The 16,785-nt window shown below is 43.4% G+C and overlaps 1 long non-coding RNA gene across 1 annotated transcript in view; it reads left to right on the plus strand.

Annotated features, from left to right (window-relative positions):
* The window catches only part of LOC143840385 (uncharacterized), a 234,091-nt gene that overhangs the window by 104,570 nt on the left and 112,736 nt on the right, over positions 1-16,785 (plus strand). Inside the window, exon 3 of the long non-coding RNA XR_013232159.1 lies at positions 970-1,053. This is a non-coding gene — a long non-coding RNA (uncharacterized LOC143840385). The remainder of the gene's footprint in view (positions 1-969; positions 1,054-16,785) is intronic.

Below are 16,785 nucleotides of genomic sequence, written 5' to 3' on the forward strand. Positions count from 1 at the left end.
AAAATTTATCAAGTTCCTGATTTTGGGGGGGGGATTTAGAGAGGCATGCTTTGTGTTTTAACTTTTGGCAAACATTATTTTTGGCTTTGCTTGCATGTATGTACACCTATTCATTGTTCCAGGCAGTTCGCCTTAAAAAAAATCCTGTCCCCAGAAGAAGGGAGAGGGAGGCGAGGGCAGGACATTGGAAGCAGAGATAGCGCTTCTTGACCTCCATACATTTCCTTTGCATGTAGTCTGCTGGTTGTCCGCTGGGGAAAAGTGTTTTTTAAATTGGTGAATTCACTTTTTAGGATTCACCAACTTGCACTTTAAAATGGCAGATATCATGAGTAATTTCCTGGCCGGATGTGGGAGTTTGGCGATATCATGCAGAGTGTCTGGAATATAGCATCTGTGGGGGGTTAGTAGGATGCTAAATTTATGTGGAAAGGCCCCAAAAATCTGAATCAATCGTAGATACCACCATTTCTCACCAACAGCCTAGTTGCTTCCTGGATATTTCAGTTAAATGTCAGAAAAGATGGCTAGAATGCTTCCTCAAGCTGGTGCTGGAAGACTTGTGATGAATTAAACAAAATGTACATGACTGATAGCATGTTTTAAAACCCACTCTGTGGCAGTGCTGGTGGCAAAGAAGATTCCAACTGCCTAGCATTGAAATGTGGATTGATGGGGTCCAACTAATTATTTTGATTGTAGTTCTGGATTATAGAATAAACCTTATTGTTGCTGTTCATCTTCCCTTATTAAATTTTTTGACTGCCACTCCTGGTCCAAGCCGGCTCATGGCAGTTTACAGTAAAACCTCAGTAAAATAACAGTAAAATATAATTATAAATCCCCAGGCAGTGTAATCCCTCTTTCCTCCCTCTCACCCCCCAGTCCGTTGTGGCCAAAAACATCAGCTCCCTGCACACACTGCCCGACTGGCTTCGAAGGGGATTTATCTGTGTTTCCTTGCTGCAGGCCAAACACGCCAGGCCAGGGACAACGCTGGATCGGCACCAGTGTTGTGCTGCAATGGGAATTGAGTCCGATCTTCAACAAGTGGTGAGTTGGGGTGAATTCTTGGTGCGGAAACAGTCAGGGTGTCTATTGTGGGGAGAGGAAGGGAAGACAATTGTAAGCTGCTTTGAGACTCATTCAGGTAGTGAAAAGTGGGGTAAAAAACAGATTCTTCTTCGTCTGATGCTTGATTAATAAGGACAATTTTGTAATTAATCAAGAATTTTGCTTCATTAACTAATTGATAAACATGGCTGCTGTGTAGAGTGGACTCCATAGTATTATACACCACTGAGGACCCTGCCTGCCCCACATCCCACCCATTCCTGGCTTCACCTCCAAAGTCTCCAGGTATTTCCCATCCCAGAGCTGGCAACCCTAGTTCTTACCCTTCAAGGCCTCCATAGCAGACCTAGTTGCTTCTGACTATATGTAGGTGATGTTTCTGAGTTTTCTGTTGCTACTGGTGGAGACCTTTCTCCCTCCCCCCCTGCAGTGTCTGATCCCTTCCAAGGCTCAGAGTGGTGAGAGGAGAGAGTTTCCAAGGGTCTAGTATCCTGCTTGGGGCTGAGGCTCTTTTCTGTGGAATAGTTGAGTCCAGTAACATCTTAGAGCAGCCTTTCTCCACTTTTTTACCATTGAGGAACACCTGAAACATTTTTCAGGCTTTGAGAAACTTCAGAGGTGGCATGATTGTGCAGAATATGGTTGGGAAGCCCAGTTGTGCACACAAGCACCCGGGGCCCCTCCCCTCCCCACCCCTTCCAGGCCCATCACTGGCCATTTGGGGAGTAGTGGTAGGTCAACATAACCATATATGGTCAGATCACCTGATAAATGTTTAACAAACATTAAAATTATATAAAAAAACAATTAACTTCTACCCATTTGGGAAACCCTTCCAAGGCTGTCAAGAAATCCCAGGGTTTCATGAAATCCTCATTGAGAAAATCTGCCTTAGATTGACAAAATTTTCAGGGATAAGTTTTCATGGATCAAAGTTCCTTCCGCCAGACACTAGCGGGGCAACCCAAACAAAGGCATGGGGACAAAATGTGGCCAACCATGTCATTCCAAGGGAGGGCACCCTCAATAAGCTTCGGTCTATGCAATAGAACTGCTGTGTAGATTCCTAGTGGATGAGACTGTCTTTCAGATTTGTGGTTTCCCCTGTAATTTTCTGTTTTCTAAAGCTATCTTTTCAGGAAGTTTCCTTAAAGAGGCCACAGCTTAGCTAAGTTAATCATATTTATCTTTGGTTTCCACATAAATGGCTCTGCGAAGCACAGGATTAGGCTAAAGCATACATCTGCCTTAAACTTTTCCATCCCAATGCAGTCACATAAACAGAGCGATGTAAAGCAAAAAAGCCAGACTATGGCCTTTGCCTCGCAGACGCAAAAGTAGCAATGAAACTTACCCCTATTTGGTTATGGAATCAGGACTAAGCAGCATGTGAATCAAAACTGTGGCTAACTTTGCTGGGCGAGCCTTGGCAAAAGATGGAGAATTTCAACCCAACATTCAAACATACATATACAGAAAAGCTCATAGAGGTTTTTATAAAGAAAGAACACCACATAGTTGTTTATCCAGCGTGCATCATATGGAATGGAGGGCAAGCACATTCTTCTGTATCGTGATCTGTCCTGCTGAGATTTTACCTCGCAGGTTTATGTTTTGCAATCTGGCATGAATAGGAACATGAAAGACAGAGATCCTCATCATTTTGTCAACCCTAATTGAATCTGATCTGTCAAGCTCGAAGAACGTAATTGCTCATGTCTCATTTGTTCCTGCGCCTGATAGCCTCAGGGTTTGACATCAGAGTATGAAATTATTTTCTTATAGTATAAAAATGTATGCATTGAGTAACCAGCCAGCCAGATTCTTCCCTGAAAACAGGACGTCACGTTTCTTCAACCCATTACTTCAGTCAAAGTTTTTGTTTTCAAAGGCACGCACTTTCCCAGCACCCAGAATGAGCCTGTTTTTCTAGCGCTTTGGTTTGGTCTTGTATTCTGGCTTCAAGTTATTGAACTTTTCAGTGTTCAATGAGAGTGTCCACTCTTTCATGGCTAGGATTCCTAGTGAGAGTGGTGTATTTTGTATAAGAATCTTGGAGTCTGGTCTTGGTTCAACTGATTCTGAGCGGACTTCCTAGGCCATGGCAGACAATCTGTTCCACAAGTATGTTCTGGTAAGGTCTAGGAAGAGGAGCTGGTCTCATGGCTAAAGTGCCACTCAGTGCTTAACACCCACTCAGGGTGGCTGTCCCAGCCCTGAGTGCCTTCTCCTCCTCCAACTGGCTTGCCTTTCTTTCTAGCAGCCAGCCAATCACTTTCCATCCCCCACCCCTGACCACCCCCTCCTCCTTCCACTTCCCTCTGAGGCTCGGAGGCTGCAGATTCCTGCCGGGTAAGAGCTGCCCCTGCTGGACCGTTTATGCACTGGAGGTTTTGTGCCAGGCTGCAGGCTGGAGTTTTAGTCGTGGCAGGTTGCCCCACTTCTTCCTGCACCCACACGGGGGAGCATTTGGCCTGGTGCACCTCATCCACCCCCGATCTGTGCTCCTGCGCAGGAGCTGGGGCAGTGAAGTTCCCAGTGCATAAACGGTCCTGGTGAGTTCCCTAACAGCTGCCTGCAGCTTTTCTAGGTCCTGGGGGGAGGCCATCTGCAGAGTTCTCCCCCCCCCCCAGTCTAGCACCCGTTGTATTCCTGAATGCAATGGGCTTGGCCCCTAGTTATTGTATATCTGCCTGTTCACAAAACTAGTGTGTTAGAACAGTTGAAAATGGGTAATTGCATCATATTACTGTAATATGAATTGGATCTGTGCTTTCATATGCATTACAACACAACTCACTTTTAGTCTATGTTCAATGCACTTCGCAATTGGATTTTGCTGTGTGAAGTGGATTGAAACTACATTATTTAGCATGTTATGAAAGAGCCCTGTTTTTTTGCCACTATGAGCTGGGAAATTGAAGTTTTGAGATTTATACCTAGAAAATGTCTAATAGGTATCAAAAACCTACTACATGTGTAAAGGCAGAAGTTCAGACGATTTGTGAACATGATGCACAAGAGTGCTTAGAATCGTTGGGAGCACAACCATGGTATGGAATTCTTCAGATTCAGGTATTTAGAGAAAGCCATCCCTTCAGCTTGCAAGAGGTAGGAAGGACCTACCCCAAATCATAGTGGGAATTCAATCAGTTTTGAAGGTTTAGGGCCAATGAATTGAACACTAAATGTTTCACTTTTTGTGAAAGAATGTCACAACTGTCGAGTAATGGAAGCATGCCCCCCTGCACTTCATGATTACAGGATGGTGGCAAGACACTCTGTGGCCATGGGTTTGTGCACTTTGTATACCTTGAAATGCTCAGGACAGGAAGAGAGTTGGAGAACAATTAGTATCATATTTGAGGTAGGGCAATGGTTTCCAAACTTTTTGGTATGGTGACCTGCAAATCTGAATTTAGCTTGTATGATAACCCATTCAAGACTGACCCAAGGTATTTTTTGCTGCCCTAGGTCGGTGGTCCCCAATCACTGGGCTGCGGCCCAGTGCCAGGCCGCGAAGGCCCCCCGCCCCCCCACAGTAAGAAACTTCCCAGGCTGCAAGCTTGTGGCCCAGCAAGCTTCTTTTTGTGGGAGGGGGGAGAGGGAAGCAGGGCAGCGCATGTGAGTTTGTGCCATGCGCAGCCCAAAATGTGCATGCGCTGCATATGTGCAGTGCATGTGCATTTTGGCCGCACATGGTGCATGCGCAGCTGCGCATGGGCGGCCTGCGCAGCCGGGCAATTGCCCTCCCCTCTGCCACTGGTCCGCAGCCTGTAAAAGGTTGCGGACCACTGCCCTAGGTGAACAATGAGCTTGTTACCCTTCTATTCCAACATTCTATTTTCTATGAGATCTGAACATGCTGAAAAAGTGGGCCAGTGAGAACAAGATGCAATTCAATAAAGATCAATACAGAATTCTACATCCGAATCACAAAAATGAGAAGCATACATACTGAATAGGAGATACGCTTCTGGGTAGTAGTGTGTGTACATGAGATGTTGGGGCACTTGCAGACTACAAGCTAAATGTGAGCAGAAAGTGTATCAGGCAATAAAAAAAGTGGTCACAGTCTTGGGCTGTATCTACAGAGGCATCACATCAACAGTGCAAGATGTCATAGTCAGACCACATGTGGAGTACTGTGCGCACTACTTTTACATATGGCAGTTACATTGCATGTGGAGGTTACATTTGACCACACTGTTGTTCTCTGTTAATTATCCTAACCCCCCCCCCCCCTTCCGATTCTGGGAAACTGACTCTAGTAACAGGACATGTTTTTACTCGATTTTTTATCAATCAACCTGCATATGCAGTGAAGAAAAAGTACTATCTAATGTATGACATGGAAGATAGTGTTCCAGGGTCAGATCAAAAATACAGATCAAAGCTTCCCCTTAAAGTAAACACTGGTTTCAATCCTTTTAAGTGTCACTTCACATGGGGCGATTTTCCCACAGAGCTACCGCGAAAGTGCATCTACACCTATCATTTGTAGCCTAATGCCGTAATTTCCTTATTGAGATGGCAAAATGGGTTCCATTCACCACATGACAGCATCTATTATTTTATTTACAAAGCAGAAGTACCTGTGCTAGTCAGTCATGTGTTTCCAGCCTCAGTATGTTGCAAGAGGATTAGTGTGGTACAAGCTGTGAAAGACCTCTGGTTTCTGTCTAAATTTAGAGATCATTTTTACCACTGGGTAAGAACCACCATGCACGGGAAGGCAGATGCTACTAAACAATTGTTTTGGACACATCTTTCTTCTGTTTCCCCCCTGAACAGCTCTCACCTACTCTGCAGCCTTCTTTCCCCTTCTTTCAGATACTACCATAAAGTTACTCATTTCTGGATAGCGTTTCCCCCTCCTCTTTATTATTGAGAGGAGGGAGGAGGAGGAGAGGAAACTGACAAGAAAGAGGAGAGAAAGATGAGGGTGCAACAGGCAGGAGCAGACTGGTCTGTGTCCTTTCAGAGGCTCCATGACCCACTTCTGGGAAACAGAGGTAGGGGCTGTTCCTCCTAGAGAGGGACCCCTGCTTAGTCTATGCAGAGCACCTTGTTTCTGTGACTACGTGCAGAAACAGAGCCACAGTTCCTTGAGAATGTTTGTGTCTGGAGTCCTGCTGCAGACCCCGTGTAACGGATCCTGAGCACCCACCCATCATCTAATCTCCCTTTCTGTTTAGTTGTTAACTCAGCTATTTATTGCTTGTGCAGAATTTTTACAAAGTGCTCTCTTGCACAATTGTATAATCACTTTTTTGTGGTCATGGGGATAGCTCCTTGTTCCATTCTATGTCCTGATAAGGAATCTATGCCCCTTTTGGGGGCTTTTATATGACTGGCTCCTTACAGACTCTGATCTTCTGATATAGCTGTGGAGTTGAAGGATGCTGGAGGCATTCTTCTGAGACTTCCTGACTCCAATGAGAGCATTTTTGTTGTTCTGCTGGAATAGAATTAAGCTACGGTTGAGATTTGGAGAGGTCACATGTTGGAATTGCAATCTGCAAGTTATTTGGTAAAATCAGCCTTGTCTGCCTGTAGCCTAGTCACAAGAGGTTTGCAATGTGCTTCTTTTGTAATAACTATTTAATTTTTTGTACTGTGCTTCACTAAGGACACTGAAGCAGTTGCATCTGATATATTTTCAGGTATGTTCTTTCCAGTAAAGATTACTCTCTTTTAAACCTCAAAGTGCTGTGAGTCTGGATCTGTGCCTCATCCACAAAAGTAACTAATAACTGCATACTTTCAAATGCTCTGTAACTCTGCAGCTCTATTTCTCTGGAGGGACTTAGGACCCAGCCAAGTTCAAAAGTCCCAACACTATGGCTCAGAGGTAGAGAATTTGCTTGGCATGCAGAAGATCCCAGGTTCAATCCTCACCCCTGTCTGAGACCCTAGAAAGCAGCTGCTAGTCTGATCAGACAATACTGACCTGGATGGATCTGTGGCCTGATTCAGTTTCAGGCAGCTTTATGTGTTCAGTGGGACTGAAGGACTGAACACTGGACATGAATAAACCTGCTGTTGTTTATCAAAGGAATTAAGAGATTTTTTCTTCCATGCAATTTCAGTCGTAAGACTCCAATTGCTGCAGGTTAGAAAAGGCAAGCATCTCCACAAATGGACACATGGGTGGGAAAAATTAGAGAAGTTGCCCCGATGGGTAAACTGACTAATCTGGTCACCTGGAGACCGCCAGAAGAATTCCAAGACTGTTGGGAGAGATATCTAAATGTTTTGCAACTTTTGTAACTTTCTTATCTTTGTAGTTTTTAAAAAATAAATATTTATACAAAAAAAATGGATAACCTCTCTGTTCTTCCCTTCCACAACACTGCCTAGATCCTTACAGGGCAGGATGGGGCTTAATATAGTCTTGAGTTCTCTCAGTGTAGCAGAACTGAGTAGCAGCTCCGTCCTTTCCCACAGGGCATAAATCAGGAGAAGGGTTGCTCTATAAACAGAAGATAATGAACCGCCCATTTGACATACTGGCCAGAAAAATCTCATACTGTGCTTTAGAAGAGGCCCCAGAAGAAGATTTTTTTTTTTTAAAGGTGATCATGAAATATCACTTTGACCTTCTGCCAGATTGCGCTGCTGCAGTTTATAAGACACTAAAGTGCCAAGTTAGTGTAATAAATTAAATATGTTAAATCTACATCACTATATAATAACTTTCACTGAGAGGCACATTAGGCTAATCCCTTAAACATATGATCCCCAGGATTTAGAAATGATTCTTGCATTGCCTTTTCAGAGATGTGGTGAGTCATTCATATGCTTGCACATGTGTGCTGTGAATGAAAGCTGACTTCTCCATCTGGTTTCCCCAGTTCTCCATAGCGTTTGAACTGGTCTTTGAGTAATAAAACTAGAGGACTTCTACAGACCTCCACTGCTAGACCTCAGAGCCCAACTTGTAGTTCCACTGGCTACTTGAATTCATTCTATATTTTAGAAATGTCATAGAACATGTTGGGTTTCTAAACAAAATTAAGCAAGCAAAAACACGTAAAACTATTTCTACAACAGTATTACTGCAGGAGTATCTGATGAAGAAGCGTGCATGCACATGGAAACTCATACCCAGAATCAAACACGTTGGTGCTAAAGGTGCCACTAGACTCAAACAAAAGCATTGTTACACTATTAATAAAAGTATTAAAATTGTCAACCCCCCCCCCCCAAAAAAAAAACCCTTCACAAAATGACACAAAGGGATACAACAATTTAGGAGACATGTCTGGATTCTCATTTCTGTGAGTGAGCAAAGATATCAGAAAAACTAATACATACATTTCCCTCTACAAAGGGGATTAGTCCCTCTTGGCTTGCTCCAAGAATCCGTGGCCAAATAAAACCCTTGTTCCCTCTTAGTTTGTTGGCAAGCCAGCCTCATCACAGGTGGTGGTGGAAAGTGCTGATTTAAAGTAACCCCATGGGGGTTTAGAATCATAGAGTTGGAAGGGGCCACACAGGCCATCTAGTCCAACCTCCTGCTCAACGCAGGATCAGCCCAGAGCATCCTAAAGCATTCAAGAAAAGTGTTTTCCGGGCAAAAGATGTTTCTCAGTGGTTTGCCTTCCTTGGAGGTGTCCCATCCAAACGCTAACCAAGGCCACCCCTGCTGAGCTTCCCAGATCGAAGGAAATCAAGCGAGCCTGGGCCATCCAAATCAGGGCTCTTCACAGAAAGTTGTTATATATTTTCGGAGCTGGAGCCAAGACACTGTCCCTATCCCTGGGTTATATGCATCAGCCATGAATGGGAACCTGCCGGTTCTTCAACAAGGATGTAAACAAGGCAGATGGTTAGGATGCGAGATAAACACAAGTGATCCCCCTCCAGGTCCCTGGCCAGAGACAGATGCTTTGGTTTTCTATTTATCAGTGGAACATCGGTGTGTGCTTGCTCGTGACTCGGATTAGGTTAAGTGGGAGCAGACTGCGCTGTCAGATTTCTATTTGCCTATTCATTCCGCACCGCCCAGCTGCGGCTCTGAAGCACGTCGTCTCAAAGACTCCTTCAAGTCTAGACAGTCGCGAGGCTTCAAACTGGTTTCTATAGAAGGCTTGTGGGTGAACTTTCTAACCTGCGGCTGACAATGGCCGTACATACACAGCCTTAATGCCTCAGTCATATTTCTGTCAGATTACGGAGAGCTCCGGTCGCTCGCCTGCTCTGGCATCTGCAATATTTCTTTGACTGTCATACACGGAACAGGAGAAGTCCTTTCACAATGTGTGGATTACATCAGAGGGATGGATATGTATATTGTCCAAGGGCAGCGGGCCGTAGGAGGGCAGGCTGAATTTGAGGAATAAGAATGAACTTTGAATAATGGCCTTCAGAAGCGTGTGGAAATAGGCCTGTTCAGGGAAATAGCAAACGGATGCAGATTGTGGAATTTCATTTTATGAGACAAATTTTATTTAATTAGAGAAGTGAGGTTTAGTGTGAGAATGTGTGTAGTAATATCTGCTGCTTGTTAATGTTTTGGTTTTCTTATTTTGCATGGAGTTGCACGGTATTTTATGCTGTGGTGACAGTTTCCTCGTGTCAGTAAATATGTGTTTCTTTATTATACAAATGTCTCATTCCTTCAAGGGATCCGGGCATGTTGTTGCTACATATGGAAAGCGCAGCTAGGTGCTCCTCCATATCTGAACTTGGCTGGTTGGTTGGTGGGCTGTAGGGATGCCAACCTCCAGGTGGGAACAGGGGATCTCCCGCAGTTACAGCTCCTCTCTAGACTACAAGTTCCCCTGGAGACAATGGATGTCTTGGAGGGTGGATTCTATGGCATTGTAGCCAGTTGAGGGCCCTGCTCTTCCTGGGCTCCATTACCAAACCTCCAGGATCTGACCAGTTGACTGACCAGTTGGTTGGTCAGACTAACTGGCCAGTCAACCAGCCAACAGTACCTTCCTGCCTCTGCTAATAGAAACTTTATATAAATGGATGGTTTAGATATGATTGGTGGATAGCATTATTATGAGAATAATGTAGCTACTTATCAAAACCAGAGGCATTGCTGGAACTACCTGCCTCGCTGAGGAAACACCAGAGAGGTCTCTGTCATGCCCTTTCAATATTGCCTAGCATGAAGGCAATATGCACAGATGGGTAAGCATGATGGGTAAGCATGGACTGCACACCCAAATTCCAACTTTAAAAAACTATAGTGGAAGCTCCTTTATTTTGTTGTTGTGCTATGTTACTGCCGGACCGCACCAGCTTCCCTCTCACAGCTGGCTGTTTAGAACCAGATGAATGTTTTAAGGAGGCAAGATGGGCTCTAAGGAGCCCCGTCTAACTTTTTGGTAGTAGTCAGAGAATATAGGCAGTGGGACAATTAGAGAGAAAGATCTTTAGGTGGAAAATAAGCTAGTCCATTGAGATCCATGTAAAACTAATTACTACTTCTTTTTCCTTAATTCATTAATTCTACCCAGAACTAAGACAGTGGGTTCTTCCATTTAAGTTACAATAATTATCAAACAAGTATCACAGACACCTTTATTGAGATGTTGCAGAAAGATTACTTATACTTTAATGAAGAAAATTGGAAGACCAGGCTTTCCAACATGGCAACAGGACGAAAATATAAACAAGAATGCCCTTAAGGCCATTGATTCCAATTTGCACTTTTTTTATCAGTAGACTAAAGTTTTAGGTTGATTAATTTTTCAACTCAAGCTTGCAAGCCTTAAAAACCCTGCCTAAATTATTTTTGTGAGGGGCTTGAGCTGCAATCAAAATGGGATTATTATTATTTTTTGCTATAAAGAGATTGTGAATATAGCCTGGTTGTTCTGTCTTGCATATTAAAATCCTCATGCCAGCAACAGCCATGATACTATAAACTCTTGCTTTCCTTCCTTCCTTCTGGACTGATGAGAATATGTGATACAGCCGGGTGCCGTGCCAAGAAAATGGATTCTAATAAAGCAGAACACAAAAGGGTTTTGCTCATCTGTGGATAAACTATATTTATATTGTGAAATTCTAAGCTGGGAGAGTTAAAACAAGTGGTCAATTAACATTGTTGAGGAGCCAGGTTTGTGTGGTCTCTGAAGCAGCAGGTACAACATCCTAAGAAGGGAATACTAAATGGAAACTTAAGGGCCAGTGCTTGTGTGGGACCAAATGGCCAAGGGCCGTTCCACATTCGTCCAAAATAGCACAATGGTTACTAATTGAAATCGCTACAGTTTTGCCGTTACGCACAACGTCGTTGACAATCTGCAACACTCCTGAAACCGATCCGCAAAAAGCGCTTCGTTGTAGCGCTTTCAGGGAAATCCCAAAAAGTGGATTCACCCTCCGGAAAGCTCTATACTCCTGCAACCAATCTGCAACACTAACGGGAAAGTTCTGTGCGTTACCATTGTTGCGGTTTCTGCAAAGTCCCTCCCCCTGGCTCTCTCCTCTGATCTTCCGGCGAAGCGATCGCCATTTTTTTTTCTCCGAGCGAGCGGAGATCAACGCACTGGCAAGCCTTCGTTTACCCAGTGAGGCTTCCCCGGCTGCAGTCCCTCTGTTTAAAGTCACCAAGCACAAGCAACACAGAGGCCCGTTTGCTGGTTTATTTTCCCTTTATTTTTCACACTGTTTTCGGCCGAAAATCGTGCCCGTGGGGGGGGGGTTCACTCGGGGGGAGCGTGGCAACGATGAAACGGCAGCTCAAAAACCACCTGCTAGCTGGATGGGTCTCTCCGTTGCAACGAATCAATGCATATTCGTTGCAACGTGTTTGTGTGTGTGTGTTTTTTTAAAAGCCTTCCTTAAAGGGAAAGGGGCTGTTTGGGAGCATGATAACGGCCGCCCATTGGCTGCTTGACGGCCAGGGGCAGGACACAGCTCAGCAATAGCGCTTCCTGGCTAGCGATTTTTGCAGAGACCGGAACCCTGTGGGAAACGATAGAAACGCAACTGGATTCCACTACAAAGGCAGGTATGCATAACGACGAATTCCACTATTTAAAATGGCGATTTTTCGTTCCGCAAACAATTTGCAACATTGATCCCGGTGCGGAATGGCTCCAAGTTTTAACAGCCAGATAATGCTCTCAACTAGACAAAGATGGTGATGTATATTGGTGGCCCAGTTGTCTTCTGAAACTGAAGGAGGCAAAGTGACTACATTTGTTCTGATGAAGTGGTGTTCAACTAGTGGACTGAAACCTTCAGCCCAGTTGCTGGGCTTCCAGCGGCTCTAGAGCGTCCTTGGGATGTACAGCTATTGCACATGTGTACCGCGGAAGGGCCTGGTGCCTCTTGCCTCCCTTTGCAGGCAAAATGAGAGGAATAGGAGGATAGTGAGCCAGAGCATAATGGGCCCTTCAGATGCAAAACTCCAGTGAAGCTATTTGAACTTAGCCATGGTTGTGTGAAGCACTGGCCACAAAGCATGTTTGTTGCTGAAAAGATGTAGTGAGGGGCAACACAACTGTGTCACGTTTTATTTACTGTTCACACAGTATAATGGATCTCATCTATTATGCTGGTCTGTAGCGACAAGCTTACTGAACCATTTGCAATAAAATACAAAATTAAAAAAAAGAAAGCAAGCAATAAAATGTAAAAAGTCATGGCCTAATAGTTCCATGACTAAACAAATATGGGCAGTCCCCAATAGATATAACTGCTCCTCCAGTTTAACATTGAATTAAAAGCTCTCTGGAATACTCCAGTTGAACTACAAACTATCACATTGGAGTCTCGAATGCTGTTATTCCCATCTGACTTCTGAAAGTCAGCAGAAAGGATATCAGTCAGATGCATTTTTAGTGGGAGCCCCATGTGACATCAAGATGTACAATTGTTCTTGATACCCCTTTGATTATACCAATTACTCTCCATCAGTTTTAATCCCGTAGTATTTATCCTAATTTCATAGATCTTAGAGCACACTCTTTGTATTAGCAAATAATAATAGCCATGATCCAAAGTAAAGCAATTTTCTGTCCTACTGATTTCAGAGAGAGAGAGAGAATGTCAGAGTTCTTCACTTTGTCTAGATCATGGTTAGTTTCTTAGAATACCAACTCTTTTGCTCTCTCTTCCTTCAGATCCCTCCCCAGAATAGCCTATTCTATCAAGCCTTTGGCTTAAACCTTTGAACTGAAACAAAGCCATGTGTGAATGCCCTGGATGCAAAGGAAGGTGTGCGAGCATCAAAAATAGGACCTTTTTTTGTTGTTCTGGTACACAGATTATGAACCTCTCTCTCTCTCTCTCTCTCTCTCTCTCTCTCTCTCTCTCTCTCTCTCTCTCCCAAGAGTCACCTGGTGACTAGACTGTTAATTTGGTTGAGGGAAGGTGAAAGATGTAAGATTGTCCTAGATTTTAATGAGTTCTGTTGATTTGTGGTTTGGAATTTGGGGGGGTACCTTGGGGGAGGTTTTGTCCTACTTTAGTTATTTTTAGTAGATGCTGCAAGTTTCAAAATTATGTTTTAGATAATGATTTCCGTATCTTCTATGCTTAAATCCATTCATTGTTGTTGTGAGTTGTTGCACTGTTCTCATGTCTTTTATGATTTTATGCATTTCTGATGGTAAACTGTGATATATCAGCAGCCCCCAAGGTAGCAATGCACTTTCAGTGTGTTTTTGCAGCTGGATTTTTTGGTGCAGAACAGGGAAATCTACTTCTAAAGTGCATTGAAAGTACATTATCTAACATATACGCTTGTGTTAATGGAAGGCTTACTCAGAAAAAAGGGGCGTGGGGCAGTTTGGCTGGTTTTCCAATTTTGCCTCCTGTACCCAGTGACTGCCCAGAGGGCAGCTGTGTGATGGGAGAGGTGGGGAATGTCCACCTCCATGAACACCTCCTGTTCATGCAATTGCACAACCCAACCAAATCTAATTTAATTTGCCTGTATTCATTTCATTCCTCCTTCCTGTATTGTTGCCTGTGCTGTAGAGCTGCCAACCTCTGGGTGGTAACTGGAAATCTCCCAATATTACAACTCATATCCAGGAGACAGAGATTCACCTGGAAAAAAATGGCCTCTTTAGAAGGTGAACTCTATGGATTATACCCATTTGAAGTCCCTCCCCTCCCCAAACCCTGCTGTCCTCCTGCTCTACCCACAAAATCTCCAGGTAGTCCCCCAGCCCATCCTGTCTCAACTTTGCTATTGCCACATTCTTATAACATTCTGCAGGCTACAAGAAACCCTAGAAGTGGCACGATCGTGCAAATTATAGCTGAGAAGCATAACTGTGTACATGCCCACTCAAGGTCCTGCCTCTTCCCATATCCTCCAAGTCCATCATTAGCCATTATGGGAGGGGGGTAGATATGATATTGACCCCCTCTCCCAAAAGGGCCAATGATGGGCCTGGAGGGTGTGGGAAGAAGAGGGACCTTGGGAGGGCATCATATATGGTCATTTCATCTGATAATGTTTCGCAAATTTAAAAATATATAAAAATTAATTAACACCAACCCATATGGGAAACCCTATCCGGGTCATCAAGAAACCCCAGGGTTTCACAAAACCTTGGCTAAGAAAGCCTGAACCAGCTGGATGTATCAACTCTCTTCTGCTCTGAACAATGAGATTGTCTACCCTTCCATCTCATCTGCTTATGTACCTTTCTGGTAAAATGACACATTGTACACTAATAATCCTTTATAGATAACAATAAAACAATAAAAATATTTTTAGCATTAATTCAAAAGTTTTAGAATATCTCAAGCTTTAATTAGGAGTTGCCAAATGAATCTTCATTTATAGCCATACAAAGAGGATTACAAAATATAGAAGACAACAATTCAGTAGGATGGCCTAAAATACCCATTAAAGCATGAGATAGTACTAGGATTATGGAATTGGAAAACAGCACAATCTATTTTTATACATCTTGTGTGCAATTTTTATACAACCTTACACCCCTATATCCTTTGAGCCGAATATTGATCTTTCATGCATCATCTACGATGTTTTGTGTTCATGCCATCCCCTTTTCCTGTTGCCAGCAGAACCAAAACCCTAATACACAATAATATTTATGAGAACCATAAAACTATCATTTATGATTTTGTGTTATACTAGTGGAGAGAAGAGAGAAGAATTCTTTGTCAATAGAAAAGAGAGGCTATCTATCATGGGACGGGAGCATTTCCCCTTGAGCAATCGTCTAATCATTTCACAGGGGATGTAGCAGTCTCTTTTGTGAGAGCTTAGCAAGCAGCACAAAGTGTCTAATCCACTTTAGTCAACATCAGGTCAAAAATGTCAAAGTCTGTTCATTGTATTCTGGGGGTACATAGAGCTGCCATTTTGTGATCCTGCATTCATGTTCAAGTAAAGTACATTCAAGGCGGAGGTGGGGGGGGGTCAAACGTTCATAGTTACATCTTAACAAAGGACATTTCTGAATGAATACAGATGATGATACAGACGATGGGGTTGATAAGCAGTAAATTACAACAGTGCACATCTGTCCACTAGGATGATAACATCCTGTTACATAGACTTTTAGCATGCATCTGAACTGGAGAGGGAGGTAAATGGGAAAATTCTGCTTTCTATATGGCAGAATATTCCACATGTCTGGGTTTCCAAGTGGTTGCATGCATACTGGGGCAAGTTGCCACTTGGTAAATGGACATCTTAGTGTGAGCATATATTGTATGATGTTAAAGATAAGCACAAACTGTTCCAAAGCATTCCTGAGTTGTGCTATTTATTTTGCACGTAACCAGCTCATTGGTTGTGCCAGACCCAAACCTATATATGACTTTTTTGTGCATCCCTAAAATGTTCAATAAATAAATATTGGATTGGTTCCTAAGTCTTCCTCCAACAGAGAAAGACCTCCCTAGAACTAACTTTTACTTTTGACCACCAAAGGGAACCTTTCTCCATCAGCAAAAGTTATTCTTCAGTGGAGGAAGTCATATGTAAGTGGAAGTGAAGCGCAGAATCCAGTCCAGTAAACACAATAAATGGGATAAGCCCATTACAGAAAATATGGTTCACACTAACTTCATGAAAGAGGAATTTGGATGAGACATTTTCAGAACAATTTAACAATAATATTTAACTTTCACAATGGCCACAACACTTCATATTGTGGTGGGGTTTCTCTGAAAACCTCACCACTACCCTTTGGACAGTCTATTGTTGTTAGTCTCATATTGCTAATAGGATGGGCTGAGGTTGAAGGAGCCGTGATTTGCCTAAGGCCAGCTAGAGACTTTGTGGTTGAGATGAGATTTGAACCAGGGATTACCTCAGCCACAGAATTCCCACACTCTCCCCATAGCCCCATGCTTTGTGGCTGCTTGACCTCTCTGATTCCCGACTCTTCAAATATAAAAGAAATAGAGAGCACAGCAGAGAAGGCGAGAAAGAGTGTGTAATGAAGGCTCTTGCATCAGAAGACAGAGTGCCTTTCACAGCAGATGGGAGGCTTGAGTCCTCATGGAATATTCTTCTCATGCTTCAAAGTCGCACCTAGCAGTCATTTGCTTAGAGCAAAATGTGTCAGGTGGGACACCAAACTGTGGGTCAAAATTCTTTAAAGTCACCAGGTTGGTCACACAATCATTCTTGCCCAGGAATCAGGGATACATAATGAAACGAAACACAGCGAGCACCAAAGGAAGCGTTCTGCATTTGAAGTTTCCCCTTTCAAGTGTCAAAGTAAGGAATGAAAATCCATT

This window comes from Paroedura picta, chromosome 6 (assembly GCF_049243985.1).
Source record: "Paroedura picta isolate Pp20150507F chromosome 6, Ppicta_v3.0, whole genome shotgun sequence".
Classification (NCBI taxonomy): Eukaryota; Metazoa; Chordata; class Lepidosauria; order Squamata; family Gekkonidae; genus Paroedura; species Paroedura picta.